This window comes from Heteronotia binoei, chromosome 17 (genome assembly GCF_032191835.1).
Source record: "Heteronotia binoei isolate CCM8104 ecotype False Entrance Well chromosome 17, APGP_CSIRO_Hbin_v1, whole genome shotgun sequence".
Classification (NCBI taxonomy): domain Eukaryota; kingdom Metazoa; phylum Chordata; class Lepidosauria; order Squamata; family Gekkonidae; genus Heteronotia; species Heteronotia binoei.
The window spans coordinates 42,442,514-42,470,330 of record NC_083239.1 but is presented as its reverse complement, the minus strand read 5'-3'; positions in this window follow the sequence as shown (position 1 = coordinate 42,470,330).

Sequence of the window (27,817 nt, the reverse complement as noted above, 5' to 3'; positions counted from 1 at the left end):
TCTTCTGCAGAACTGGCAAAGGTACAGCCGTCTTGCCTTCTTCCTCCATATCTGATCAGCATCTCCTGAATCTTTTTCTTTGTTGGTTTTTACAGGCCTGTAGCCCCAGAGGGGCCTGTAGGGACACTGCCCCTGACTTCCAATCAGGGCCCTCTCACCTCCTGCAACTTCCTTCCTTCCATCCCTCCCTGACTCCTTCCTTCCTTCTGCCGTGGCTGAGCCAGAAAAACAATAGCAGCAGCCAGAGCAGGGAGAGCTGAGCAGGGCACAGTGCACTGTAGCAGCAAAAGCAGCAGGTAGAGAGGAGGGAGGCAGAGGAAGCCATGTGGAATGGGCTGGGGACGGGGGGGGGGGGGGACAGATGGAGCTGCTGGCTGCAAAGCACCAGGGTGGGAGCAAGGGAGGTGGAAGGAACCCCCCTGCTTGGACGCAAAGTGCAGTCCCTTCTTGACTCCAGAGTTTTACGGCTGGCTGCTTCAACTTGCCCACTTTCAGAGCCTCTAGCTTTTGCCCCTTTCCCAGAAAGCTTCTAAGAAGCGGCAAACCCCCCGGGAAGGGAAAGGGTGCCCCCTGGTTTTGTTTTTTTTAAAAAAGCCCTCTCCCCAAAAAAACTTTTAGAATCCTGGCTGCATCCCTGGTGACTTTTATTCATCCTTGTCCAGGCTTTCCCACTGGTTGTCTTGGGGAATTCCAGGCCTCAGATTCAGTAGGAGCTCACTGTAAGTTGCCAAGTCCAATTCAAGAAATAGCTGGGGACTTTGGGGGTGGAGCCAGGAGACTTTGGGGGTGGAGCCAGGAGCAAGGGTGTGACAAGCATAATTGAACACCAAAGGAGTTCTGGCCATCACATTTAAATGCCTTTAAATGCCTTCCTTCCATAGGAAATAATGAAGGATAGGGGCACCTTCTTTTGGGGCTCATAGAATTGGACTCCCTAGTCCAATCGTTTTGAAACTTGGGGGGTATTTTAGGGAGAGGCACAAGATGCTATACGGAAAATTTGGTCCCTCTACCTCAAAAAACAGCCCCCCTCCAAGAGCCCCTGATACCCATAGATCAATTCCCCATTATTCCTTATTGGAATCGTTCTCCATAGGAAATAATTGCCCAGTAGACATTTCCCTCCCCCCCCCCCGCTGCCGCTTTCTGATGACCCTAAAGCTGGGGGGGGAGGGGGGGCTCAAAACCTGGGGATTGGCAACCCTCTCTCTCACACACACACACACACTTACTGGGAATGGTTCCTCCACAAGGACATCCGAAAAGAATGGGCTACGCTGCTCTCTCTCTCTCTCTCTCTTACTCACACACACACACACACACACACACTTAGTTGCTCTGAAACGAAAGCAAAACAAACCGAGGGACTGTGTTGCTGACCCTTCCCATGAAGTACTTCCTGCTCAACTTTAAAGACACACACACACACACACATTTTGAAACAGACCTGTTTGCAGGTTTCTAAACCTGCCCAAGATCTAGAGCTGCATGGTGGCTGTGGGGGCGCAGCTTTCCCCGCCGGCCTGCTGGCTGGGGACCAGGGGAAGCCTGTAAAATCGGGGGATCCCCCGCTGGGACCTGGGGATTGGGAAGCTTAACTCACAGGAGTACAGCTCCTGAACCTTTCTAAGGGTTCCCCTCCCTCCCCCCAACCTACCTTGTCCATTGAATAGTAGGTGCAGCTGTATAACAATTCCTGGATTAGGAGAGCAGGCAGCCAGCCACCAGGGGCTTTGCCACACTCCCAGCAGCCCTCATTAACCCCTGGAGAAGCCGACACACCACCCTTTCGCCACTTCTTATGTGATTTTGGACAGTTGGTGGCTTGCTGGTCTTTTGACTGGGGGTTGGTGGCCAAGGAGAGCCCCAGGTGAGTGAGGCTTGCTTGAGCTGGCTGGATCTCTAGCCATACACCCAAGCAGGCCTCGCTCGCCCAGGGCCCTGCATCACCATTGTTTTGCACAGGGCTTTTTTGTAGAAGAAGTTTTAACATGAACATATTTGCATATTGGGCCACACCCCCTGGTGCCAAGCCAGCTAGAGCTGCATTCCTGTGTGTTTCTGCTAAAAAAAGAAGCCCTGGCTGAGAGTATGCTTATAAACACTTTCTTTTAAATAAATACTTAGTAACTTCTGATCCTGGTCATGGCTCTTGGTACCACCTATGTCTCCACGATCTCGGACACGCTATTTTAAAAGGAGCACCAGCAGAAAGAGGAGGCACAATCAATTGTAAGTGGTTATGCTCCTAGTGCTGCACAGTAAGTGGTTATGCTCCCAGTAAGCAATCCCCATGAAAATCAGAGGCTGGTTAGGGGGTGACACAGAGGCAGAACTTGGTAGGGAAGCTGGGAGTCTGGCCCTCCCAGTGGGTAATTTCCCCCCCCCCTTTAGATTTATATCCTGCCCTCCACTCCGAATCTCAGAGTGGCTCACAATCTCCTTTACCTTCCTCCCCCACAACAGACACCCTTTGAGGTGAGTGAGGCTGAGAGGGCTCTCACAGCAGCTGCCCCTTCAAGGACAACTCCTACAAGAGCTATGGCTAACCCAAGGCAGGTGTAAGTGGAGGAGTGGGGAATCAAACCCGGTTCTCCCAGATAAGAGTCCGCACACTTAACCACTACACCAAACTGGCTCTTGTAATTCCTTTGTAATTCCTACAAAGACCAGGTGATGGCAGCGATTGAACAGAGAGAGAAAAAACAAAGGCCCTCCACGTACCCTGGCTTCTGAGCAGCTCTCATCAACTCAGCCTCTTTGATGTTTATCAAATAAGGTATTTATTGAACGAGATACATGGTCATAGCAAAAGACACTTCTTGTTAGTACTCTCCACATCAGGTAGGGTCAGATAATGCACGGCAGTTTATAACATCAGCAGTTCTAGGAGCAAGGAAAAAAATGGCAAAAACATTTGAAATATTGTTCACCCAAATCCCCCACCCACCCACACACACATAGTCCTTTTACTAAAAGTGAAACTCAGAGCTGTTTTTACAGCCATTCTGATAAGCACCTGGGCTTCAAGGTCAGGGAAAAGAGAGGTGGTGGTTGTCAAGTCTGCTGTAATTTCTATAAAATGCATCTTTGGTTCAGGAAAAGGATCCTGGGTAAAAACCACACTGTATACCGATGCTGCTAGCTTGATCTCTCCTCTCCCCCCTCCCTCTTTTTGTTATGTAGTACTGCTTTGAAATGGGAATATGGGAACAAGATAGTAGTGCCTTCTCAGGAGAGCGTGGGGGGAATTGGTGCCAAGAAGACTGCCAAGGCCGGCCAGGCCTGAGAACGAAATAGTAACATCAATGTGTGAATGTGCCCTGCATAGAGTACCCCTCCCTCAAAAATCCCTTTGATGTATACCTTAAATGCTTGCCTTGATTGTGTACTCACCAGTCTTTCAATTTTGATTCTAGCAATAGTCTAGCAATATGTTACAATAAACTAGAAACTTTTATCAAAAAGGTCTCGTTATTGAAACATCAGACTTGACATTTTGAAAGACTCCCTTTTTGGAGTTCAACCTTTCCGGCAACTTGAAAAGCCCGATGGCCGACCAGATTCCGGACAACGGAGAACTCCCACCCGATACAGGACTGGAGGGAGCTGCTACCCCTTGGCACGTCTTAGACCCAAGAAGAGCAGCGGAGTCTCCCCCCGAGTTCCAACTGGTGTTATCGCCCCGGCAGTATCATCCGAGGACCTTGACCACCATCATGGATCAGGCCCCAATCTGCCGGGATGCCATCCTGAACCGCCACATCAGGCCGATTCAGGTGGCCGGAATGGAAGCTGCGAACCCGGGCTCCGGGGAGACGGGCGAGGCGGACAGAAGAAGAAGAAGAAGATATTGGATTTATATCCCGCCCTCCACTCCGAAGAGTCTCAGAGCGGCTCACAATCTCCTTTACCTTCCTCCCCCACAACAAACACCCTGTGAGGTGGGTGGGGCTGGAGAGGGCTCTCCCAGCAGCTGCCCTTTCAAGGACAACTTCTGCCAGAGCTATGGCTGACCCAAGGCCATTCCAGCAGGTGCAAGTGGAGGAGTGGGGAATCAAACCCGGTTCTCCCAGATAAGAGTCCACACACTTAACCACTACACCAAACGGTACTAGAATGGGTTCCCCTGAGGACACGTAGACAGCTCCAATCATTCCTCGGATTCGCAAATTTCTACAGGCAATTCATAGAGGGGTTCGCCCGAATCGCCCTGCCCCTGACCGACCTGTTAAAAACCAAAGGCAAGGGTCTGGAGGCCAAACGGCCGGGGGCCGGGCTGAATTGGACGCCCGAGTGTCAGAGAGCTTTCGACCAACTGAAACGCCTGTTCACCAGCGAACCCGTCCTAAGCCACCCGGACGAGCAAAGGGCCTTCGTGGTCCAATGCGATGCTTCCGATGTGGCCGTAGGAGCCATTCTCATGCAGCGGGATGGGGAGGGAAAACTGCGACCCTGCGCCTACATCTCCAGGAAATTCTCAGACGAACAGCGCAATTGGTCGGTCTGGGACAAAGAGGCGTTCGCTGTCATGTTCGCTTTGAAAACCTGGAGATCTTGGCTAGAGGGGGCCAAAGTACCATTTGAAGTGTGGACCGACCACAAAAACTTAGAGGCGTTGACAGGGAAGCGTAAACTGAGCGAAAAGCAAATCAGGTGGGCAGGGTCCTTTTCCAAGTTCGAGTTCATCCTGAGACACATCCCCAGGACAAAGAATTTCTTGGCAGACACGCTCTCGCGGCTTCCGCAGCACGAGAGTCAGAAGGAGGAAGTGGTGGACTCACTAATCTCGCCGTCCCAAGTGGCGACCACGGTCACCAGCCGTTCCCAAAAGAAAAGAGAGTTGGAGGGGATCAGTCAAGAGCGCATTGCCCTGGAAACCGAGAGGGAGGGAGGTGGGCTACCCGAGGGGGTGCAGAAAGGAAAAGACGGATTGTGGTACAAAGGTGATAAACTGTACATTCCAGAGTGTCTGAGGAGGGAAGTATTGCAGTTCTGTCATTGTTCAAAACTAGCAGGGCATTTTGGTTATGTAAAAACCCTGCACCTGACAAACCGTCAATTCTGGTGGCCCTCGCTCCGGAAGGACGTTTCAGGGTTCGTCACGAGCTGCCCGGTGTGCATAATGGCCAAACGGAGGGGGGGGGAAGCCTCCCGGGCTCTTACAGCCGCTCGAAACTGCCAAACGACCCTGGGCTGTGGTGTCCATGGACTTTATAGTGGAGCTGCCCCCCTCTCGAGGGAAAACAGTCATCCTGGTGGTCGTAGACACTTTTTCCAAACAAGCTCACTTCATCCCCTGCCCCCAATTACCCACGGCAAAGAAACTGGCGGCCCTCTTTTTCGATCACGTGATAAAACTACATTCGTTCCCGGATAAGGTCATTAGCGACCGCGGGCCGCAGTTCGTTGCCACCTTCTGGCGGGAGTTCTGTAAATTAGTAGGGATAGAACAGGGACTGAGCTCTGCCTACCACCCCCAAATGGACGGACAGACGGAGAGGATTAACGGGGTGCTAGAACAATATCTAAGGTGCTTTGTGAACCAGCGCCAGTCTGACTGGGTGGATCTACTCCCCTTCGCTGAGTATTGCTATAACAACAGCATGCAGAACTCCACAAAAGCCTCCCCTTTCTCTACGGTGTTTGGTTACGAGGGGAAGCTGATCCCTCTGTTGCCAGGGGGAAGCAACCAGGAGAACCCCTCAGCATTTGAGCAATGGTGGAAAGGGCCGAGTAACAGCTGGCCGACCATCAAAGAAAACCTTGAGGCAGCCAAAGAGACTTACAAAAAGCAATACGATAAATCTCATGCCCCGGCAGGGGAGTTCAGAGTAGGGGACTCTGTGTTTCTGTCGACCAAGAATCTACCCCTCACTCAACCCTCTCGGAAGCTAGCCTACAAATTCCTAGGGCGCTTCAGAGTTAAATGGGTGATCAACCCAGTGACTGTGGAACTAGACCTGCCGCCCACCCTGGGTAAAATCCACCCTGTGTTTCATTGCAGCTTGCTTCGTCGAGACCCCGGGCCGTCCAGTTGGCACCCTCCCCCATTGGGGGGCCTCACCAAATTGCCGGTCAACCGCTGCCTCATCATTCAAGAAGCCCGGGACTGTAACCTGATCAAGTCTCTTCCGCTACCAAGAGCAGTGGAGGGGGCTTAGGGGGGGCAGTATGTCAAGTCTGCTGTAATTCCTATAAAATGCATCTTTGGTTCAGGAAAAGGATCCTGGGTAAAAACCACACTGTATACCGATGCTGCTAGCTTGATCTCTCCTCTCCCCCCTCCCTCCCTTTGTTATGTAGTACTGCTTTGAAATGGGAATATGGGAACAAGATAGTAGTGCCTTCTCAGGAGAGCGTGGGGGGAATTGGTGCCAAGAAGACTGCCAAGGCCGGCCAGGCCTGAGAACGAAATAGTAACATCAATGTGTGAATGTGCCCTGCACTGAGTACCCCTCCCTCAAAAATCCCTTTGATGTATACCTTAAATGCTTGCCTTGATTGTGTACTCGCCAGTCTTTCAATTTTGATTCTAGCAATAGTCTAGCAATATGTTACAATAAACTAGAAACTTTTATCAAAAAGGTCTCGTTATTGAAATATCAGACTTGACAGTGGCTCCCTTGTGAATGTGCTATGCACTCTGTTCCATCCTTAAGATTATGTGTGTTGAACAGCAAGCAAAGCAAAACAAACAAAATCATATCACATGTTTTGCCTAAAATCAAATAGCATAACTGGCAGTCAAATAACAGAAGATCGTTGGTGAGAAACCCTTTCTTCACAGGGAAAAGCTTGAGAAGGGCACAATGGAATCGGGATTGCAGGTCAGAGTGGGGTGTTGCCACAGTGGTCCAAGATCGTGGAGACATATGTCGTACCATGATATTCCCCATATATACCCCAGAGAGCACTGCGTTCAGGAGTTCAAAATCTGTTATCCATCCCTGGACCACAGGAGGCCGGACTAAGCTCTACAAAAGCCAGGGCCTTCTCAGTGGCAGTACCGATGTTATGGAATGCTCTCCCAGAGGCCACCAGAGCCCCACGGGACCTCTCCCAATTCTGCAGGGCTTGCAAAACCGAACTTTTTCGACAGGCCTACAAAAACTAATGTGGGAGGAGGCTGCCACTGTTTTGTCGCTGAACAATATCATCTGTAAAACCGCTAATAGAGTAACAAAGGAACAGAGAACTGATATATGGGGAAACCGCCTTTGTTATGAAATCTCTTTATAGCACCGAATAATGTGGTTTTTAAATTGTTTGTGTATGTTTTTATTTTTTTATAATTGTAATTGTTTTTACCTTGTTTGTTAGCCGCCCAAAGTCCACTTGCGGAGTGGCGGCATATAAATCTAAAGTAAATAAATAAAATAAATAAAAATAAAATGACCAGGATCAAAAGTTCTTTCAAGGCGACAGTTTTGCTGTCCCAGGTCCAAGACTCAATCAAGTCAGGTCCAGTTTACACACACGAGATAATCATGTTGTCTTATCGTTAATGGACCTGGCGCTGTACAACTTCAGTGTTGAAGAAGGGTACCTAAGCCCAGCACCCACACCAGCGTGACTCAGGATGGGATGAAGGTAGGAACGGGACTGAGGATGGTGTGTGAGAGGGCTTCACCCTTCCCTCTCATGCCATTTTCTTGCCCCGATATGAGCTTTCTCAGGTAGCCAAATCTGCCATGATGCAGCCGGTTGACCCTGTCCCAGTCACTCTCATCCTAACCTACTCCACAGGGTTTTTGTTCTGAGGATTTAATGGATGGTTCAGGAACAGGAACAGAAGGGTGGGATTAAAAATGTACTCAAATAAGTAGTATAGCCAGGGCTTTTTTTGTATAGAAGAGCAAGCCAAAAAGGCATGCTAAGTAATTACCATCACAAAAAATATCACTGTAAATTGCTATATTAAGAACATCAGAGAAGCCATGTCGGATCAGGCCAATGGCTCATCCAGTCCAACACTCTGTGTCACACAGTGGCCAAAAAACCCAGTGCCATCAGGAGGTCCATCAGTGGGGCCAGGACATTAGAAGCCCTCCCACTGTGACCCCCAAACATCAAGAATACAGAGCATCACTGCCCCAGACAGAGAGTTCCAACAACAGGCTGTGGCTAATAGCCACTGATGGACCTCTATGCTTGCAGCCACCACCACCTCCTGTGGCAGTGAATGCCATGTGTTAATCACCCTTTGGGTGAAGAAGTACTTCCTTTTATCAGTTCTAACCCTACTGCTCAGCAATTTCATTGAATGCCCACGAGTTCTCGTATTGTGAGAAAGGGAGAAAAGTACTTCTTTCTCTACCTTCTCTATCCCATGCATAATCTTGTCAACCTGTATCATGTCACCCCGCAGTCAACATTTCTCCAAGCTAGAGAGCCCCAAGCATTTTAACTTTTCTTCATAGGGAAAGGGTTCCAACCCTTTAATCATTGTAGTTGCCCTTTTCTGCACTTTTTCCAATGCTATAATGTCTTTTTTTGAGGTGCAGTAACCAGAACTGTACACGGTATTTTTATTTATTTATTTATTTATTTTATTCAATTTATATTCCGCCCTCCCCGCCAAAGCAGGCTCAGGGCAGCTCACATGGTCATGCATTAAAATCAATAAAACAGTAAAAACAATTTAAAACATAGAAACAGACATTTCAGGTGCTATGATCTTAAGTGTGTTGTCCTGCTATTCCAGCTAGGTGTTCTCCGTGAAGCATATCTTACTGGTCCAGATGTTCTATATGGAGCAGATTGCTAGAGGTGGTCCAGATATTTTTTGGAGACTGTAGTAGCCAATGGTCTAACTCAGTCTCGTAGCCAGGATTTGAAGAATTGGGGGGCCCTGAATTTTTTCAGGGGGTATATAGTGGCCCCAACCTCCTTGGCCTTCTCTCCCACCACCGCTGAGAAGGAAAGCTGCCAGCTTGCTGCCATACAGCCTCCCCCCCTCCCCATAGTTGCTCCAAGGTTGTAGTGTATTGGCAGCCATACGCGCCATGCGCAAAGGCGACTGGGCTGTCCCAGGCGCCTCCAGTGCGGGGCGCGAAAGCCCCCGCCAATCACCAGCTGTGGCGGGAAGTTTAACAGGTCGGGATTGGCCTGACCTGTCCAGTAGGCTGTACCGGGGATTGTACATAAGCGGGACCCGGCCCAAGTGTTCCCTCTCTTGCAACGTGCTCCCAATAAAGAATGTTGCCCTACTCGCGTCTCCAGCCTAAGTACGTTACACTGGCGACGAAGGTGGGATTCTAGCCTCACCGGCTACGTCGGAGACCAAGGGCACCACCGACCACGACCGCTGCCGCAGCCACCATGGCCAACCAGGGCGGAACCACTGATCACGTTGAGCCGTTCGACCCAGCGAATCCAGAGGCCTGGGAGTCCTACTTGGAAAGGGTCGAATGCTACCTGAGGGCCAACAAGGTCACGGAGGACAGCATGAAGAGGGACGTTCTCCTGAGCGTCTGCGGGGCGGCCACATTCGAGATCGCCAAGGGTCTCTCGGCCCCTGCCCGCCTCACGGAGAAGTCCTTCACCGAGGTCAGCAGACTCCTCACCGGCCACTTCTTGCCTCAGCCTTCACGGGTGGCCCGCCGGTTCCTGTTCCACAGAAGGGACCAAGCTGCTGGGGAATCGGCCGCCGACTACTTGGCGGCCCTCCGCAGGATCGCCGGGAACTGCAACTTCCCCCAGCTGGAAGACACCCTGGCCGATCGCTTCACGTGGGGCCTCCGCGACGAGAGGCTCCAGCAGAAGCTCTTCGCCAAGGAAGAGCTCACCCTCCAGAGCGCTTTCAACGAAGCAGCGGCGTTCGAGAGGACCTCCAGGACCTTTCCCAAGGCCCGGACAGATGCCATCCACCACGAGGAGCTGGACCACGACCGCCCGGAGGAGGGAGAAGCCTACCAGCTGCGTCGCCCCGCCGGGCCACCCAACAGAGCAGCCCAATGCCCCCGAGTGCCCAATCGACCTCCAGCGTCGGAGATGGTTCCTGCCACCAAGTGCGCCAGCTGCGGCGACCCCCACAACTGGAGAGACTGCCAGTACCGGACCTGGGACTGCCGGAGCTGCGGGAAGACCGGCCACATTGCCAGGGCTTTCCGAGCCAAGCCCAACCGCCGGAGGCCGACCACGCATCACAAGTCGGCGGAGTTCCACTCCACAGACTTCACGTCCCTTCAGGTACTGAACTTGCCCCTCGCCACCCCCGACAAGATTAAAATGGCGGTCCTCATCGAAGGGAACCCCTGCCAAATGGAGGTGGACTCAGGTTCCTCCATTTCCATTATAGCAGAGGAGACCCTGAGGAAACTGTGCCCCCGCCAGTGGCTTCAACTAAGGCCGGCAGACTTCATACTCCGGGACTTCCAGAAGAACCCGGTGCAAATCGCAGGGTGGGCGCGGGTGCAAGTCGAGCGGGGGTCCTTTTACGGCCCGCTGGACATCCTGGTGGTAAAGCGCCAGCTTACCACCCTGCTAGGACTGGCGTGGTTCAAACCCTTGGGGATCCGCTTGGAGGGGGTGGGGCAAACCCTAACGCCCAGAGGGTTCGGGGAGATATGCCAAGAGTTCCCTGACGTATTCGATGGTTCCCTAGGGAGCTACAAAGGGCCGGCCATCTCCCTACCACTAGACCCCACGGTCAGGCCGATTCGGCTCAAGGCGAGGAGGGTCCCGTTCGCCTTGAAGCCAAAAATAGAGGCCAAACTAGACCGCCTCACGGCCCAGGGAGTCCTGGAGCCAGTGGACTACGCCACCTGGGAGACCCCCATCGTAACCCCAATCAAGCCAAACGGGGAGGTGCAGATCTGTGCAGACTATAAATGCACGATAAACAAGGCACTGCAGTATAACCCCTACCCAGTGCCGGTGGTGAGCCACATCTTGGCTGCCCTCGCGGGGTCGAAAATCTTCGGGAAGCTGGATCTGGCACAGGCCTACCAACAGCTCCCAGTAGACAATAAGACGGCCGAGGCCCAAACGATTGTGACACACAGGGGGGCCTTCCGGGTGAGGAGGCTACAGTTCGGGGTAAGCGTCGCTCCGGGGATCTTCCAGAGTATAATGGGCGCTCTCCTTAAAGGGATCCCCGGAGTCCAGCCGTTCTTCGATGACGTTTTAGTCGCCGCCCCGGACCCCGAAGAGTTCGGCAACCGCTTACGTGAGGTGCTCCGCCGGTTCCAGGCAGCGGGGCTCAAGGTTAAGAGGGAGAAATGCTTGCTGGGGGTCCCACGGGTGGAGTTCCTGGGGTTCGCCATAGATGCAGCAGGAATCCACCCAACGGAAGAAAAGACCCGAGCCATCGTGCAAGCCCTGGCCCCCACCTGCAAAGTGGAGCTAGAAAGCTTCTTAGGGGTGCTTAACTTCTACCATTCATTCCTCCCCCACAAGGCAGCCCTTGCAGAGCCCCTTCACCGGCTGTTGGACAAAAAAAGCCCCTTGGGTTTGGGGCAAACGACAAGCCGCCGCATTTCAGGCGGTCAAGGACGTCCTGGTGTCCAATGCGGTGCTCCACCATTTTGACGAGGGCCTCCCCGTCATCCTGGCCAATTCCTGGAACCAATTCCTCAACTCATACACTTACACACTGGTCCACCGAGCCGGCAAAGCTATGGGTCACGCGGACGCACTCAGCCGGCTGCCACTTCCTGAAGTAAGTCCAGACCCTGCCCCCGCACACCAGGTAATGCTAGTGGAGAGCTTCCCGGAGCAGCCCCTCCACGCAGCGGAGGTCGCCAGGGCCACCCAGAAACACAAGACACTGGCACGGGTGCTTGACTGGGTGGTGAGGGGTTGGCCAGAAGGGAACATGGGGGAAGAATTCAAGCCGTATAAAACCAGGAGGGAGGAACTAGCAGCCCACAAAGGGTGCCTATTATGGGGAAGTAGGGTGGTGGTCCTCCACCCCTACAAAAGCGTGTTCTGGAATCCCTACATGAGACCCACCCCGGCATAGTCCGCATGAAGGCCTTAGCCAGGAGCTACGTTTGGTGGCCGGGAATGGATGGGGAGATCGAGAGCTGGGTCCGGAGGTGCCAGGTATGTCAGGAGTCGTGGCCCGAACCTCCCAGCGCCCCCACCACACGGTGGGAGTCAACCAGGAAGCCATGGTCGAGACTCCACCTGGATTTCGCGGGGCCATTCCAGGGGCAGATCTTCCTGATAATCGTGGACTCCTACACCAAATGGTTGGAGGTCATTCCCGTAGGGTCCACCTCGTCCGCAGCCACGATCAGAGCGCTGCGCAGGGTCTTATGCACACACGGTATCCCGGACACCATAGTCTCTGATAACGGGAACGCGTTCACCTCGGCCGACTTCCAGGCATTCCTCCAGAGATATCTGATTAGGCACATAAGGTCTGCCCCCTTCCACCCGGCCACCAACGGCCAGGCAGAGCGGATGGTTCGCACAACTAAAGAAGCCCTGAGCCGAATTGTGCAGGGCGACTGGGACCACAGGTTGGCCGCGTTCCTTTTCGATAATAGGGTCACCCCCAACCCGATCACAGGGGTTAGTCCGGCCGAGCTCCTCATGGGGCGCAAGCTCATAACCCGACTGGACAGACTACATCCCGACAGGGCTTCGGAGACCCGCGGAAGTCCCGAGGTCCGGGACGCGGCCAGGGGTTTCTTTGCGGGCGACCCAGTATACGCCCGGAACTATGCGAGGGGGCCTGAGTGGGTGGTAGGCCGAGTGCTACGAGTAACGGGGTCCCGCCACTACAATATATCAACCGAGGGGGGGCAGGTATTACGGCGGCACATAGACCAGCTACGCCGCCGCATGCTACCGGAGGAACCTGCGGACACAGAAGGGGCGAGATCCGGGGAAGAGCCAACCGAGGTCCGACCAGAGGACGTGGCCCCAACACCAGCTACACTGCCACACGAAGCGCCGGGACCAACAGAGACCGAGAGACCGACAGAACCAGACCCACTGCCTCCGGCCACACCACGGCCCACCGACGCACCAGCAGCGGTAGCCGCGCCGCCTCCACCGGACCTCCCCAGAAGGTCCACCAGGGAGTGCCGACCTCCCGCGTACTTTAAAGACTATGTTCATTAACCAGGGGGGGAGGGGTGTAGTGTATCGGCAGCCATACGCGCCATGCGCAAAGGCGACTGGGCTGTCCCAGGCGCCTCCAGCGCGGGGCGCAAAAGCCCCCGCCAATCACCAGCTGTGGCGGGAAGTTTAACAGGTCGGGATTGGCCTGACCTGTCCAGTAGGCTGTACCGGGGATTGTACATAAGCGGGACCCGGCCCGCGTGTTCCCTCTCTTGCAACGTGCTCCCAATAAAGAATGTTGCCCTACTCGCGTCTCCAGCCTGAGTACGTTACAAAGGTGATCCCTTTCCATCTTTATTCCAGCAGCCCTGGTGGGGAGCCACTCAGAGGTTTAGATACGTGCCGCACAGTCTCCTGTCCTTACCAGTAGCATGATCCAGCTAGGCAAACCTGGTGGGACAAGGGGGTGTGTGGAAAGCACCACTGAGTCGCAGCTGACTTCTAGGGCTAAAAGACCTCCCATTCAGATTTTTTCCCGTCGGAGGGTGAGCCGAGGCTGTCCAAGCCCAGCTCCCTCCCTTGCTCTGGTGGCCAGCCAGGCCAGGCCAGAAAACCCCTGCAGGCGAACATCACTGATCCCCAGCCCCAGACTGCAGCCGGGACCTCTGCTTGTGTGTGCCAGTCTACCCTACCTTGCCCTGTCTGGCAGAGAAAGCCTGCAATGCAGCCATCCGCTCCCTACCACCGCTGCCCGCTTGAGGGCCAGAACAGCCTCTCCTTGCAGGCGCCCTCTTGCCTGGCGTCAGCCCCAACAGAAACCCCTGGCGCACCCAGGCCTTTCTGCAGGGAGGGACTTTTCATCCTCCTCCTGCCTTCCCCCAGCGCCCCCGCTCTGCAGCTGGACCCACTCCACTTGTCCTTCCCGGCACCTCAGACAGGGGAGGGCGCTGGCTTTCCCAAACTGGGAAGCTGCAGGACTTGGTTGGGGCTACCTGAAGCAGGGCAGGGCAGAGCAGTGGCAGGGTCGGGAAGTTGCCACTGGGAGGGAGTAGGGATCTGGAGATCTTCACCTTTTACAACTGATCTCCAGCAGGGGCAACTGCCCTGCTCAGCTCCCGGGTGGTGCGCAGGACTAGTGGGAGCAGAGAGGCAAAGGGAAAGCCTTGGCATGCCTTGTGGTTGGCTTCTCTCACCTTTGCTGGGCTGATCCCCGGAGCAGTGGCAGAAGCAGCCCTCAGCCTCCTCCACAGGCAATTTAAAGGCCCCACAGACCAGCTGATCGGCGGGCCCTTTAAATGGGGCAGGGAGGGTGGTGGCTCTTCCTGCCACCTCTCCAGCGCAATTTTAATGACAGAGGAATGGAGAAGGATGCTGCCGAGGAACTGGGGGTTGGTTAGGGGCTTATATTTGACAGAAGTGACAGTTTATAGCACATGCTGGGAAAGTGAAACTGATGGTAGAAGCTAGATCATCTAAATGACAGTAGGTGGCTGGGTACCAGAGGTTGCATCAGCCAGAAGCACAGTCAGCATGACTCAGCAAGATGCTGATTGGTTACTTGATGTATAAATGTACAAAGACACTTGGCTATGTGTGGGTTAAGGAAGTTGGAGAGCAGTGGAGCATATTGTCGGAGTGGAGAGTGAATGGTGTGTAAATAAACTGTATATAGTGGTTTTACAACTACTGTGTGCAACCTTCATTCTTGCGTCACTAAAGATCACCCTCTTGAGCTCTAAGAGCATTGACAGGGTTATCGGCCCAGCACGCTTCCGCTGCGCCTAGAAGTCCTGAGAGAGGTGGTGAAGAAAGGACGCTGAGGTGCTCCAGAGGCTGCCTTGGAGGTGAGACCAGCAGTGGCTGAACGACGGAGGCTGCGCAGGATGGCTACAGCAGCAGCTACCGTGCTGGTGGAGAAACTCACCACCACCAACTACAACATCTGGTCATTGAGGTTAGAGCATTTCCTGAAGAGAGAGGGGCTTTGGGACTGTGTGTCAGCTCCTCCCGCTGATCCCACACTGGCAGAGGCCGTTCAGGACCAAAAGGCTCTAGCCACTATCATTCTAAGTGTCTCAGATGACCAGCTGGTGCATGTCCGTGGGCACCAGACAGCTAAGGCGGCTTGGGAAGCTCTCAAGGCCGTGTATGTACAGAAATCAGCAGGCTCGTTGATATCCCTGACTCGGAGGCTCTACAGGAAACGTATGCTGGCCGGGGAGTCAATGAGGGACCACCTCGACGGTATGTCTGTTTGTTTCCAAGAGCTAGAGGCGAGAGGGAAAGCGGTGGCTGAGGAAGATGAAGTCTACCTAATATTAAGCTCTCTGGATGAGAGATACGATATGCTGGTGATAGCGTTTGAAGGGCAAGATGCCGACAAGCTGACGTTGCCTTATGTGACCGGCAAACTCTTGGCTGAGGAGCAAAGGCAGCTGGAAAGTAAGAAGGAGCAGGCTGACCGCAAGGAGAAGCAGAAGTCTGTGGGAGACGTTTCCAGCTGGCAGGCGAAGGAGGAGGAAAGTTCTTTGCAAGTGCAGAAGAAGCGGTGTTATCTGTGTAACCAGTTCGGGCATTTGCAGAGGAGGTGTCCTCAACAGCAGCAGAGAAAGAGCCAGCAACAGTCTTCAAGGACACAGGCAACTCTGGTGAGAACTGGCCCGGGGCTGCAGAGTGTGCTGTGGATCGTTGACTCTGGGGCTACGCAGATCTTTTGCTGCAAACAAGACCAGTTGCAGGACAGCAGACCGGCTAGTCAAAAAACAGTAAGCTTGGCTGATGGCCGGGTGGCTGACGTGCTTTGCCAAGGCACGGTCCATTTTCCTGGACTTAATCATACTTTCAGTAATGTGCTGTGTGTGCCAGAGTTAGAGACTAATTTGTTAAGCGTCTCAGTCCTGGCAACAGCTGGGTTCACAGTGGTGTTTGATGATAAGGGCTGTGAAATCTTGAAAAAGGGTAAAAGGCTGGCTAAGGATGTATTAAAAGCTAACGTCTATGAGCTTGGGCAGACAGTGGGGAAGGCACAGATGGTGTGGAATAAACAACCACACAGCAGGTGCATTCACCGGTTGCATAGAAGGCTTGGCCACGCCAGTTATAATACTAATAAAACCCTAGAAATATTGCAAGGGGAAAAGGTGGACAAATGCAATGTGTTTCTAGACTGTAATGTTTGTAAAGAAGCTAAATCAAAAGCATTTCCAGCATCAAAGAGGAGTGAGCGTGTGTCTGAAAGACCACTCCAATTAGTCCATGCAGACGTTGTGGGGCCGTATGCACCCAGTGTTTCTAAAAATAGATTTGGCTTGGTTTTGGTTGACGATTACAGCAGGTTTGCGTGGGTGTATGCAATCAAGCATAAAAGTTAATGTGTTTCCTACATTTAAGTACTGGGCAAAGAGAGTACAAAAGCAATTAAATGCTAAGATAGCCGCACTCCAAACAGACCAGGGAGGTGAATTTTTAAGCAAAGACTTTGCCAGCTATCTGAAACAAGAGGGCATAAATCACAGGGTTGCCAATGTCTCCTCTCCGTGGGAGAACGGGGTGGTAGAACGCAGAGCAGCTATTCTCCAGGGGATGTGCCACGCTTTACTGGAAGACAGTGGATTGAAGCTGGCATATTGGGGAGAAGCATTAAAAACGTCCTGTTATATATCTAATAGGTTGTGGACTGAAGCTCTGAATGATATACCCTACATAGTCCTATATGGGAAAAAGCCAACTCTGGACTACCTTAGGATCTTTGGGTCTAAGGCATGGGTTAACATTCCTCTGGACAAAAGGAGGAAGGGTGGTGCTAGAGCCAGGAAACTAGTGTTTGTGGGCTATCAAAACGGCATGAAGTCTTACAGGTTTGTGGACGGGAATGATGTAATAAAACTAAGCCGATCAGCATCGTTTTGTGGAGATGAAAATTGGTCTGATATAAATGCAAATGAAATGCCCAAGAAAGCTGAACTGCAGCTGTCTCTGAAAAGTGAGGAGGGGCAAAAGCCAGATGAAAGTAAGGAAATTCCCTCACTGAAACAGGAGGAGGACGGTGCAGGCAGTTCAGGCAGGATTGAGCAGGAGAGCTCTGAGGCTGTAAAGAGTGAACCAGCTGAAATCAGAGTCTCTGCAAGGGAAAATAAAGGAATGCCGCCGAAGCTGTACGGCTATGATAATGAGATACATTATTTGGGCAATGGAGGTTATCTGCCTAATGGAGAGCCCAGGTGTTACCAGAGTGCACTGGATTTAAATTTTGGTACCTCTTCCACAGAGGGAGAGGGAGATTATATATATGATGATGAACCTAAAAATTATCCAAGTGTACTGGAATTGCTGTATGGCAAATCTTCCAAAGAAGAGGAAGAGACATAAGCTACTAGCCTGGAAGAGTGGTTTTTAACAGTAACTAAATGAAAAGAGTTCAATGTGCAAATAAATATATGCTAGAATACTAAAAAAGAATGAATGTAACATCAAAGACAGAACTGGCTGCTCCAAAATGTGTTAAGCTGTAACTGTAAAATGTAATTGTTAAGCTGAAATGTAATGAAATTCCAAACTGTAACTGTTAAAACAAAATGTAAAAACTCAAAGCTGTAAAATGTGTGTACTGAAAAACAGTGTGCCTCTATACCAAACAAGGTACGGTAAATGCTCTGGCAGAACGAGCCAGCAGAGATAAGGAGAGTGCTCAGCCTGGGAAGTTATCTAACTGATATGAATGTGCTTGCAAGCTAATTAGCAAGCAGAGCTAAATGTGTGTGTGCCAGCACAGAGTTTCAGAGGCTGAATACTGAACTGTGACAATTGTAAATATGAAAGAAATGTAAACTGTATATATCAGTGTTACTATGGAGAATATTAATATGTAATATTGTAATGGATTGCAGCATGAGCTTATAAACTGAGGAGGGGTGTCGCTTATATTTGACAGAAGTGACAGTTTATAGCACATGCTGGGAAAGTGAAACTAATGGTAGAAGCTAGATCATCTAAATGACAGTAGGTGGCTGGGTGCCAGAGGTTGCATCAGCCAGAAGCACAGTCAGCATGACTCAGCAAGATGCTGATTGGTTACTTGATGTATAAATGTACAAAGACACTTGGCTATGTGTGGGTTAAGGAAGTTGGAGAGCAGCGGAGCATATTGTCGGAGTGGAGAGTGAATGGTGTGTAAATAAACTGTATATAGTGGTTTTACAACTACTGTGTGCAACCTTCATTCTTGCATCACTAAAGATCACCCTCTTGAGCTCTAAGCGCATCGACAGTCAGGGGGCTCCGTCTAGCAGTCGGGAGGCTGTAGCCCCACAGGCCCCCTCGTAGCTACGGGCCTGGTCTATCTTGCAAATGCCTGATGGAAGAGTGTCGTCTTACAGGCCCTGTACAGTGAAACTGAATGAGCTCTTGTAGGGCCCTGACCTCCTCCAGGAGCTCATTCCACAGGTGTGGGGCTGCTACAGTATTCCAAATGAGGCTGCACCATTGATTTATACAGGGGCATTATGATACTGGCTGATTTGTTTTCACTTCCCTTTCTAATAATTCCCAGCATAGAGCTGGCCTTTTTTATTTGCAGTTGCACACTGCCATGACATTTTCAGTGAGTTATCTACCACAACTCCAAGATCTCTCACTTGGTCAGTCTCTGCCAGTTCACAACCCATCAATTTGTTTTTATAGTTACGATTTTTGGCCCCAATATGCATTACTTTGCACTTGGTCACGTTGAACCTCATTTGCCACGTGGACCCTCACTTGCCCAGCCTTGACAGATCCCTTTGGAGTGCCTCACAATCCTCTCTGGTTCTCACCACCCTAAACATTTTAGTGTCATCTGCAAACTTAGCCACTTCACGGCTTACTCCCAACTCCAAATCATTAATGAACAAGTTGAAAAGCAATTGGTCCTTGCTCAATTGCTCAGGATGTTAGTTTCATGCTAGGAGATAATCCAGTGGGCCAGATTTCATGCTCAACCTCTTCAACGCTTTCTTCTCCCCTAATAGAATGCCATGGCTCACAAGAGGTCATGAGCCTGCAAATCCCAAATTTCTTAAAGGCAGAACTAGGTTGGTGGTTGACTCCAGGGCGTTTCCTGTCAGGTCAACCACTGAGAGAACCAAAAACACTAGTTGTCACAACAGATGCGAGACTGTGGGGCTGGGGAGCCCATGCCCAGGGACGAATGACTCAGGGTCAGTGGTCTCCATTAGAAAGGCACAAGAGCATCAATTTTCTGGAGCTCAAAACTGCCAGATTAGCCTTGGTTCATTTCAAGGAGGTCCTGAAGGGACAACATGTTCTGGTCTGGACGAACAACACCATGGCAAAAACCTAGGTCAACAAACAAGGGGGGAAACAATATATTTTTGTTGTTCAGTTGCACAGCCGAGTCTGACTCTGCGACCCCATGGACAAAGTCACACCAGGCCCTCCTGTCTTCCACCATCCTCCGAAGTCTGCTCAAATTTGTGTTTGTTACATCAGTCACGCTGTCCAGCCATCTCATCTTTTGCCGTCCCCTTCTTCTTTTGCCTTCTGTCTTTCCCAGCATCAGGATCTTCTCCAGTGAGTGCTCCCTTCTCATTTGGTGGCCAAAGTATTTGAGCTTCAGCTTCAGCATCTGACCTGCCAGGGAACAGTCAGGATTGATTTCTCTTTGGACTGACTGATTTGATCTTCTTGCAGTCCAAGGGACTCTCAAGATTTTTCTCCAGCACCACAGCTCAAAAGCGTCTATTCTTCTGTGCTCGGCCTTCCTTATGGTCCAGCTCTCACAGCCATACATTACTACTGGGAATACCATTGTTTTGACTATACGGACTTTTGTTGGCAGGGTGATGTCTCTACTTTTTATTATACTGCCCAAGTTCACCATAGCTGTCCACACACACACAAAAAATCTCAAATGATCCAGTGGGCAGAAGTCAATTTGCAGTCTCTCAAGGCGCAGGCCAGAACAATGTGGCTTGGTTGAGTTGACAATCAGCCAACCAGACAGAGTAGGAACTCAACAAGGAAGTTTTTCTTCAACCATGTCAGAAATTCAGGACACCCAAGGTGGACTTATTTGCCACAGAGAACAACAGACAGGTACCATTGTTCATGGCCAAAAGCAGAAACCGAAACGCTATAGGCTTAGATGCCTTAAGTGAGGATTGGCCAAAGGGTCTGTTGTACATGTTTCCTCCCCTACAACTAATAACAAGGTTGCTTCAAGTAGTTCTAATACAAGAAACCAAAATAGTCGTAAATGCCCTGTGGTGGCCATGAAGGCCATGGTTCCAAGAACTGAAAACACTGTCAGTGGCAGCTCTCTGGACACTTCCACGAAGGGAGGATATACTTTTTCTGGGAACAGTGATCCATCCATGCCCAGAGAGGCTCAACCTCACTGCCTAGAGGTTGAGCGGCAACAGTTAGAAAGCCTAGGTTATCAAAGAGCAGCGGTTAAGCTGGCCTCATGAAACATTCCACAAACAGGGTTTACAATAATACTAGGGTGGTGTTTTCTAGGGTTGTGTGAAGGTAATGGCCTAAATTCCATGTCGGCATCTGTCATGATCTGTGCAAGTCTAGGAGACAAGGCCTAGGGAGGCCTAGGCCTAGAGACCAGAGTGGGAGTAGAAAGCAGACACAGCCTACAATCCCCACAGTGCTTGGCACCCACTGTAACCAATCAGTGTTCAGGGATTGTATGAGGAGGATACATGTATGAGAATTGTATGATTGATACATAAACTTTGTGGGTTGTGGAACTGTGTTCATTTCTCTCAAAGAGTCAGGCTGGGGGGACAGTCCGTGGCTAGGGTTGCCAAGTCCAATTCAAGAAATATCTGGGGACTTTGGGGGTGGAGCCAGGAGACTTTGGGGTGGAGCCAGGAGACATTAGGGGTGGAGCCAAGATCAAGGCTGTGACAAGCATCATTGAACTCCAAAGGGAGTTCTGGCCATCAAATTTAAAGGGATGGCACACCTTTTTAATTCCTTCCTTCCATAGGAAATAATGAAGGATAGGGGCACCTTCTTTTGGGGCTCATAGAATTGGAACCCCTGGTCCAATCTTTTTGAAACTTTGGGGGTATTTTGGGGAGAGGCACTAGATGCTATACTGAAAATTTGGTGTCTCTACCCCAAAAAACAGCCCCCCCAGAGCCCCAGATACCCGCGGATCAATTCTCCATGATTTTCTATGGGAATAAATCTCCATAGGGGATAACAGAGTTCCCAGCAGACATTTCCCTCCCCCCACCCCACCCCCCCGCTTTCTGAGGACCCTGAACCGGGGGAGGGACTCCAAACTGGGGGATCCCCTGCTCCCACCTGGGGATTGGCAACCCTATCCGTGGCTGAGAGAAGGATCCCTCACTTAGAAGGCAGAGTGAGTCACAGGCAAGTCGGCCTGGGGAAAAGAGCTGTGGGCCCTGACGACTAACAGACAAGGGGGGAAGTACAGGTAGCCGCGTTAGGGTTTATTTTCCTTTTCCTTTGTGCACTGTTATATCTATTAAGCATCTTGCCTTGTTTAAATATCCATCCCTGTATTAATAAACCTTTATCTTTTTAATGTTCTCTGCCTGGTCATCACGCCTGTGTTTCTCGGCTAAAAGGGGCATTTTTGGTTGGGCTTGGGAGGGACCCAATCCAGAGTGGTGGCAGTGTTAGTCAGCAACCCATCTGGGTCATGACAGCATCCTTAGGGTTTGTTTTAGCCTTTTTGCAGTTGGGATTAGAAAAAGGGCTTAGTACAAACACCATAAGGAGACAAGTTGCTGCCATTTCAGCAGTTAGGGGGACAAAGAGAGGTATATTGTTGCTGTTACATCCTCATCTCAAGAGGTTCCTGAGAGGAGCAGCACTTCTTAATGTTTTATGTTTATAAAAAGAAGTACTTCTTCACCCAAAGGGTGATTAACATGTGGAATTCACTGCCACAGGAGGTGGCGGCGGCTACAAGCATAGACAGCTTCAAGAGGGGGTTAAATAAAAATATGGAGCAGAGGTCCATCAGTCCAGTGTTGGACTGGATGGGCCTGATCCAACATGGCTTCTCTTATGTTCTTATGTTGTCTTATTTGGCCACACTAATGTGATTGTGTGACCTATAATTTGTGAGCCACCCTGAGCCTGCCTTCGGCGGGGATGGTGGGATATAACTTAATTAGATTAAATAAATAAATAAATAAATAAATAAATAAATAAATAAATAAATAAATAAATAAAAAGGGGTATGACTTACTCTACTAGGCTGGGATGGCATGTACAGAAAATACATCTGATCTTTCCCAAAGGGATACTTTAAAAGTATGTTGTGGGGGGTGGGGGGAGCTGCTCTGTAAAGAGTCCTTTTACTCCAAGTATCTGGGTGTAATAGATATTACAGCCAAACCAAAAGTTAGGCTAAGCAGCAGAGAACAGCAACTTCTTTCTGCTTCTTACTATTCTCTAGTGTGGCAGGATGCCCTTTCATTCAGGCTGCTTTCACACACAGCGGGAAATGCACTTTCAAGGCACTTTAGTGATCGTTTACTAAACCATTTTCCAGCACAAAAAGGAAAGGGCACTTGTCACTAAAGTGCATTGGCAAGGCAGTACACAAGGAAGAGGACTCACTTCCCCATTTCTCAGCTCCACAATTTTATAAGAACATAAGGACTTAAGAGAAGCCATGTTGGATCAGGCCAATGACCCATCCAGTCCAACACTCTGCATCACATAGTGGCCAAAAAACCCAAGTCCCATCAAGAGGTCCACCAGTGGGGCTAGAAGCACTCCCACTGTGCCCTCCCCCAGCACAAGAATACAGAGCAACACTGCCCCAGACAGAGAGTTCCAACAATAAGCTGTGGCTAATAGCCACTGATGGACCCCTGCTCCATATGCTTATCCATACCCCTCTTGAAGCTGTCTGTGCTTGTAGCCACCACCACCTCCTGTGGCAGTGAATTCCACATGTTAATCAAGTTAATTCTCATAGTTGCAGCAGGTTGTCAGCATGCTAATGTTGCGTTGCCTCTTTTCTTTTACAAGACAGCAGCAGAGGTGGGAGTTATAAGATGGGATATATGATTATTTCCAAATTAATTTTCATATCATTTTCATGATACCATTATTGATTTTGCCCTGTGGTGCAGAGTGGTAAAGCTGCAGTACTGCAGTCTGAGCTCTCTGCTCATGACCTGAGTTTGATCCCAGCAGAAGCTGGGTTCAGGTAGCCGTCTCAAGACTGACTCAGCCTTCCATCCTTCCAAGGTCGGTCAAATGAATACCCAGCTTGCTGGGGGGAAGTGTAGATGACTGGGGAAGGCAATGGCAAACCACCCCATAAAAAGTCTGCCGTGAAAACGTCATGATGCGACGTTATCCCAGAGTTGGAAATGACTGGTGCTTGCACATGGGACTGCCTTTACCTTTTATATCAGGGCTCAGAAGTTTCTTTTGTGTGGAATCAAGAATCCCTGGTATGTATTTGTAAATCTACAGCACCCACATTGGCAGAGAATAGACTGTGGAATAAACATATATTCATATATTATAGGCAGGTTCTTCGAGGTGGTTCAATTGTGTTTGGTTGCTCATCCCTTGAGAACTCTTGACTGAGAACTATACCTTTCATTTCCTCCCCAAGTCTTTGCAATCCTCATGCAGTTGTGAGTTCCCAGCTGGGAATTCAATTTGCATGGACACGAGGCCCAGGTTAGATGTGGGCCATGTTGCCTGAGAAGAAGAATTGCAGATTTATACCCTGCCCTTCTTTATGAATCAGCGACTCAGAGCAGCTTCCGGCTGGTGTGGGATCGGGTGTGTGTGTGTGTGTGTGTGGCCTAATACACAAATGAGTTCCTCCTGGTTTTTTCCTACAATAAATGCCCTGTGTAAAACAATGGTGATGTCAATGAATATGCAAATGAGTTCCTGCTGGGTTTTTTTCCCCTACTAAAAAAAGTGCTGGTAGGATAAATATGTATCCAAAAAAGCAATATACCTAATAAGTCTGTGTTTCCTGAATCCTGTTAAATCCCATTTTATTGCATCTCCCTGATTCACCCACTAATCCTTTGGTTGCATGCCTGGAGTTGGTGAAGGATCTCTGGTGGATGCATCACAGCCTATGCCAACGCCCCCCTCTCCATTTGTGTGAAGCTGGGCTGGGCATGCAAAAATGCTCAAATTCCAGTTTGGTGTAGTGGTTAAGTGCGCGGACTCTGATCTGGGGGAACCGGGTTTGATTCCCCACTCCTCCACTCACAGCTGCTGGAATGGCCTTGGGTTAGCCATAGCTCTCGCAGGAGTTGTCCTTGAAAAGGCAGCTTCTGTGAGAGCCCTCTCAGCCCCACCCACCTCACGGGGTGTCTGTTGTGGGGGGAGAAGATATAGGAGATTGTAAACCGCTCTGAGTCTCTGATTCAGAGAGAAGGGCCGGGTATAAATCTGCAGTCTTCTTCTTCCATGTCTTCCATCTGCAATTCTCCTTCCATCCCTTGACATATGATTCCTTTTAGAAGCATACACATGGAATAAGCTGTATTTGACATGGTGCTTTATATGGATTGTGATTCAGTGAAGATTTATCCCGCACATCAGACTGTCACTAATTTCAGACACTAATTTGTCTTCCCACCCCTGTGTCCCCTTCACCCCCCCTCCCCCCCAGAGAGAAGGTGACCCAGGAGACCTGAATGTCAGACCTTTTATGTTCAATTCTCTTGGCCCCCAACTTCCTTTTCCTCATCTAGGAATTGTGGACTCCAAAAAGTGGAGAATTTGGACTCCCCCGTTGACACATTCAAGTCTCCATAGCTTGGGAAGCACTGGATTTTGGTGAATACGAATTTCACTTCATCAGGGGCACCTCTTGGATCTGAATTCCGAACCAAACATGTATTTGGTGTTGTACAACCTTGGAAATATATATTTGCTTCAGCCCGAAACATTTCTGTGAAAGAAAAAAAGATCATCAACATCAGTCTTTTTCTCCGGAGCCCTGAGGGCTGCATTGATTAGAATGGGATTATGTCTAACAAGCCCCAAAGATGGAGAATTTCTCCTGTTTAATGGTCCAGTCTGCTGGGATATGGCAAGATCTTGAAAGATCTGCTCCTGGTTATTCTCATATTGGTGTTTTTTTTCTTTTAACAACAGATTCTGCTGATATTGAAATAGATAAGGTATTCTATGCTAAGTTTTATTTTGGCTTTTGTTTCTCTTATCTTTCCTCTCTTATTTTTGAAACAATTAAGGAAGTATTAAGGTCAAAAAGACTATGTTCATCTTCCCTGCTTATGATTACTGTTGTTGGTGACAAAGTTAGTATTTACTGCTAATGAGATTAAAAATACACAGCCGGTTTTATTTAGTGGCTGACTTTTTTGCTTTTCTCACTGTTGGTATTAAAATGAATCGTTTAGATTTATATCATAAGCAATAAATAATTACAAATATATAACAAAATAATAAAACTGTCGGATGTGATGGTTGTATTGAGTTAAAATTTAAAACTTGCAGGTAGAAAAAAAATTATATATTAGGTTTGAAAGGTAGAAATTTAATAGTTATTTACTGCTTCTCTTTTCCTTTGTTGGTTAATGTTTCTTTGTCTTATGCCCACCCTAATTACCCTTTTTTTCTTGCTTCTGTACCCCTGCACTATTTTCCCCCTCCTTATACTGAAATCCAATAAAAATCTGAAAACAGGGATATGGCAAGATCTAAATTTCAGCCATTATAGGGATTTGATTTCAGCACAGACCTGACCTGGAAGTACAAAGTGTCTCAGAGCCAGTCCTGTATTTAATCAGTGTGTATGTTAAACTGTATGGGTAGTTTTCACTTATCAGTGTTTTCAGCTGGTTAATGAGTTAGTTTCTTCCTGTCAAGGCTGTAGAAAAGAGATGAATTGCCTATTAGGCAGTGCTTTTTTTGTAGCAGGAACTCCTTTGCATATTAGGCCACACACCCTAATATGCAAAGTAGTCAGTCCTCCTGGAGCTTACAATAGGCCCTGTAAGAAGAGCCCTGTAAGCTCCTGAAGGATTGGCTACATTAGGGGGTGTGGCCTAATATGAAAAGGAGTTCCTGCTACAAAAAAACCTCTCAGAATACAAAACAACTATGCCTAAAACATACGCTTAACACATCCTTAAAGTAGAAACATTCAGAAACCTTTTTATAAGTATACATAAGTAATGATGGCCATCATTTGAAAATTATATTGTGAGAGATGGGCGTGTGCAAGAGATGGTTTATAAGTAATATTTATTCAGCTTATGAAAATGCTGCATTCAGCAAAATGTGATATTTCAAGCTGGTGATCACGTGAAGGCAATTTTTTCTTGGGAGCTGATTTTTGCGGTTAGACTCGGTGCGAGCAATTATTTGGGATTTTCTATAGCCCCTCAAGGATCGAGAGCTCTTCCAGAGTCATGCAGTGAAATTGACTTGTTCTTTATGGGACTCTGTGCTTTTTTAAAAAAATTATTTATTATTTTATTCAATTTATATCCCGACCTCCCCATGAAAGCAGGCACGGGGTAGCTTACTCATCCGTGTAAATACATGGAACATAAAAGCACAATGAGATATAAAAAGATACAAAAAACATAAAACTGTTTCAAGTGCTATAATGATCTTTAAAATTTTCTATTTGTTGTTCCAGCTATTTGTTCTATTGTTCTATTTGTTGTTCCAGCTGCAGTACTGCAGTCTGAACTCTCTGCTCACGACCTGAGTTCGATCCTGGTGGAAGCTGGTTTCCAGGTAGCCGGCTAAGGTTGACTCAGCCTTCCATCCTTCCGAGGTTGGATAAATGAGTCCCCAGCTTGCTGGGGGGGAAAGCGTAGATGACTGGGGAAGGCAATGGCAAACCACCCTGTAAAAAGTCTGCCGTGAAAACATTGTGAAAGCAACATCACCCCAGAGTCGGAAACGACTGGTGCTTGCACAGGGGACTTTCTTTACCTTTTTAGTTTTTAAGTACTTTGTTATTTTCTTAAGGACCATCCCGTTCCCTCCACTTCCTGATAGACTTAGATAAAGAGTTTCATTTTAAATAACAATTGATCGCCTCCGTGCCTTATTTATCCAACACAGCGTTACACTTTTAGCCCTTCAATGCTTTTCTTTCCTTCTGAGCCCTTCGTATGCTTGCACAGCAGAAGGCAGGAGTCGGACAGAACTGCAGAAATGGTTAATTTTCAAACAAACAGGGAAGGGAGCAGTCTATGATTGACTGCCTCCAGATCGAAGATAGAGATCTCCCAGAATTACAGCAGTTATCCAGACTATCAAGATCAGTTCCACTGGAGAAAATAGCAACTTTCACACTTGGGTTCACCAAGGTCCCCCAAAGCTATCCACCCCACAAGGTCTCCCCAATCTATGCACCCCTCAGGCACCACCCCTAAATCTCAAAGAATTTCCCAAAGCCTAAGCTGGTTTCATTGACCACAGCCTGCCCCTATGTACCTAGAATCTGGCCTTTAACTAGGGTTGCCAGGTCCAATTCAAGAAATATCTGGGGACATTGGGGGTGGAGCCAGGAGCAAGGGTGTGACAAGCATAATTGAACTCCAAAGAGAGTTCTGGCCATCACATTTCAAGGGACAACATACCTTTTAAATGCCTTCCTTCTATTGGAAATAATGAAGAGTAGGGGCACCTTCTTTGGGGGCTAATAGAATTGGACCCCCTGGTCTGATCTTTTTGAAACTTGGAGGATATTTTGAGGACAGGCATCAGATGCTATGCTGAAAATTAGGTGCCTCTACCTCAAAAAACAGCCCCCCAGAGCCGCAGTTAC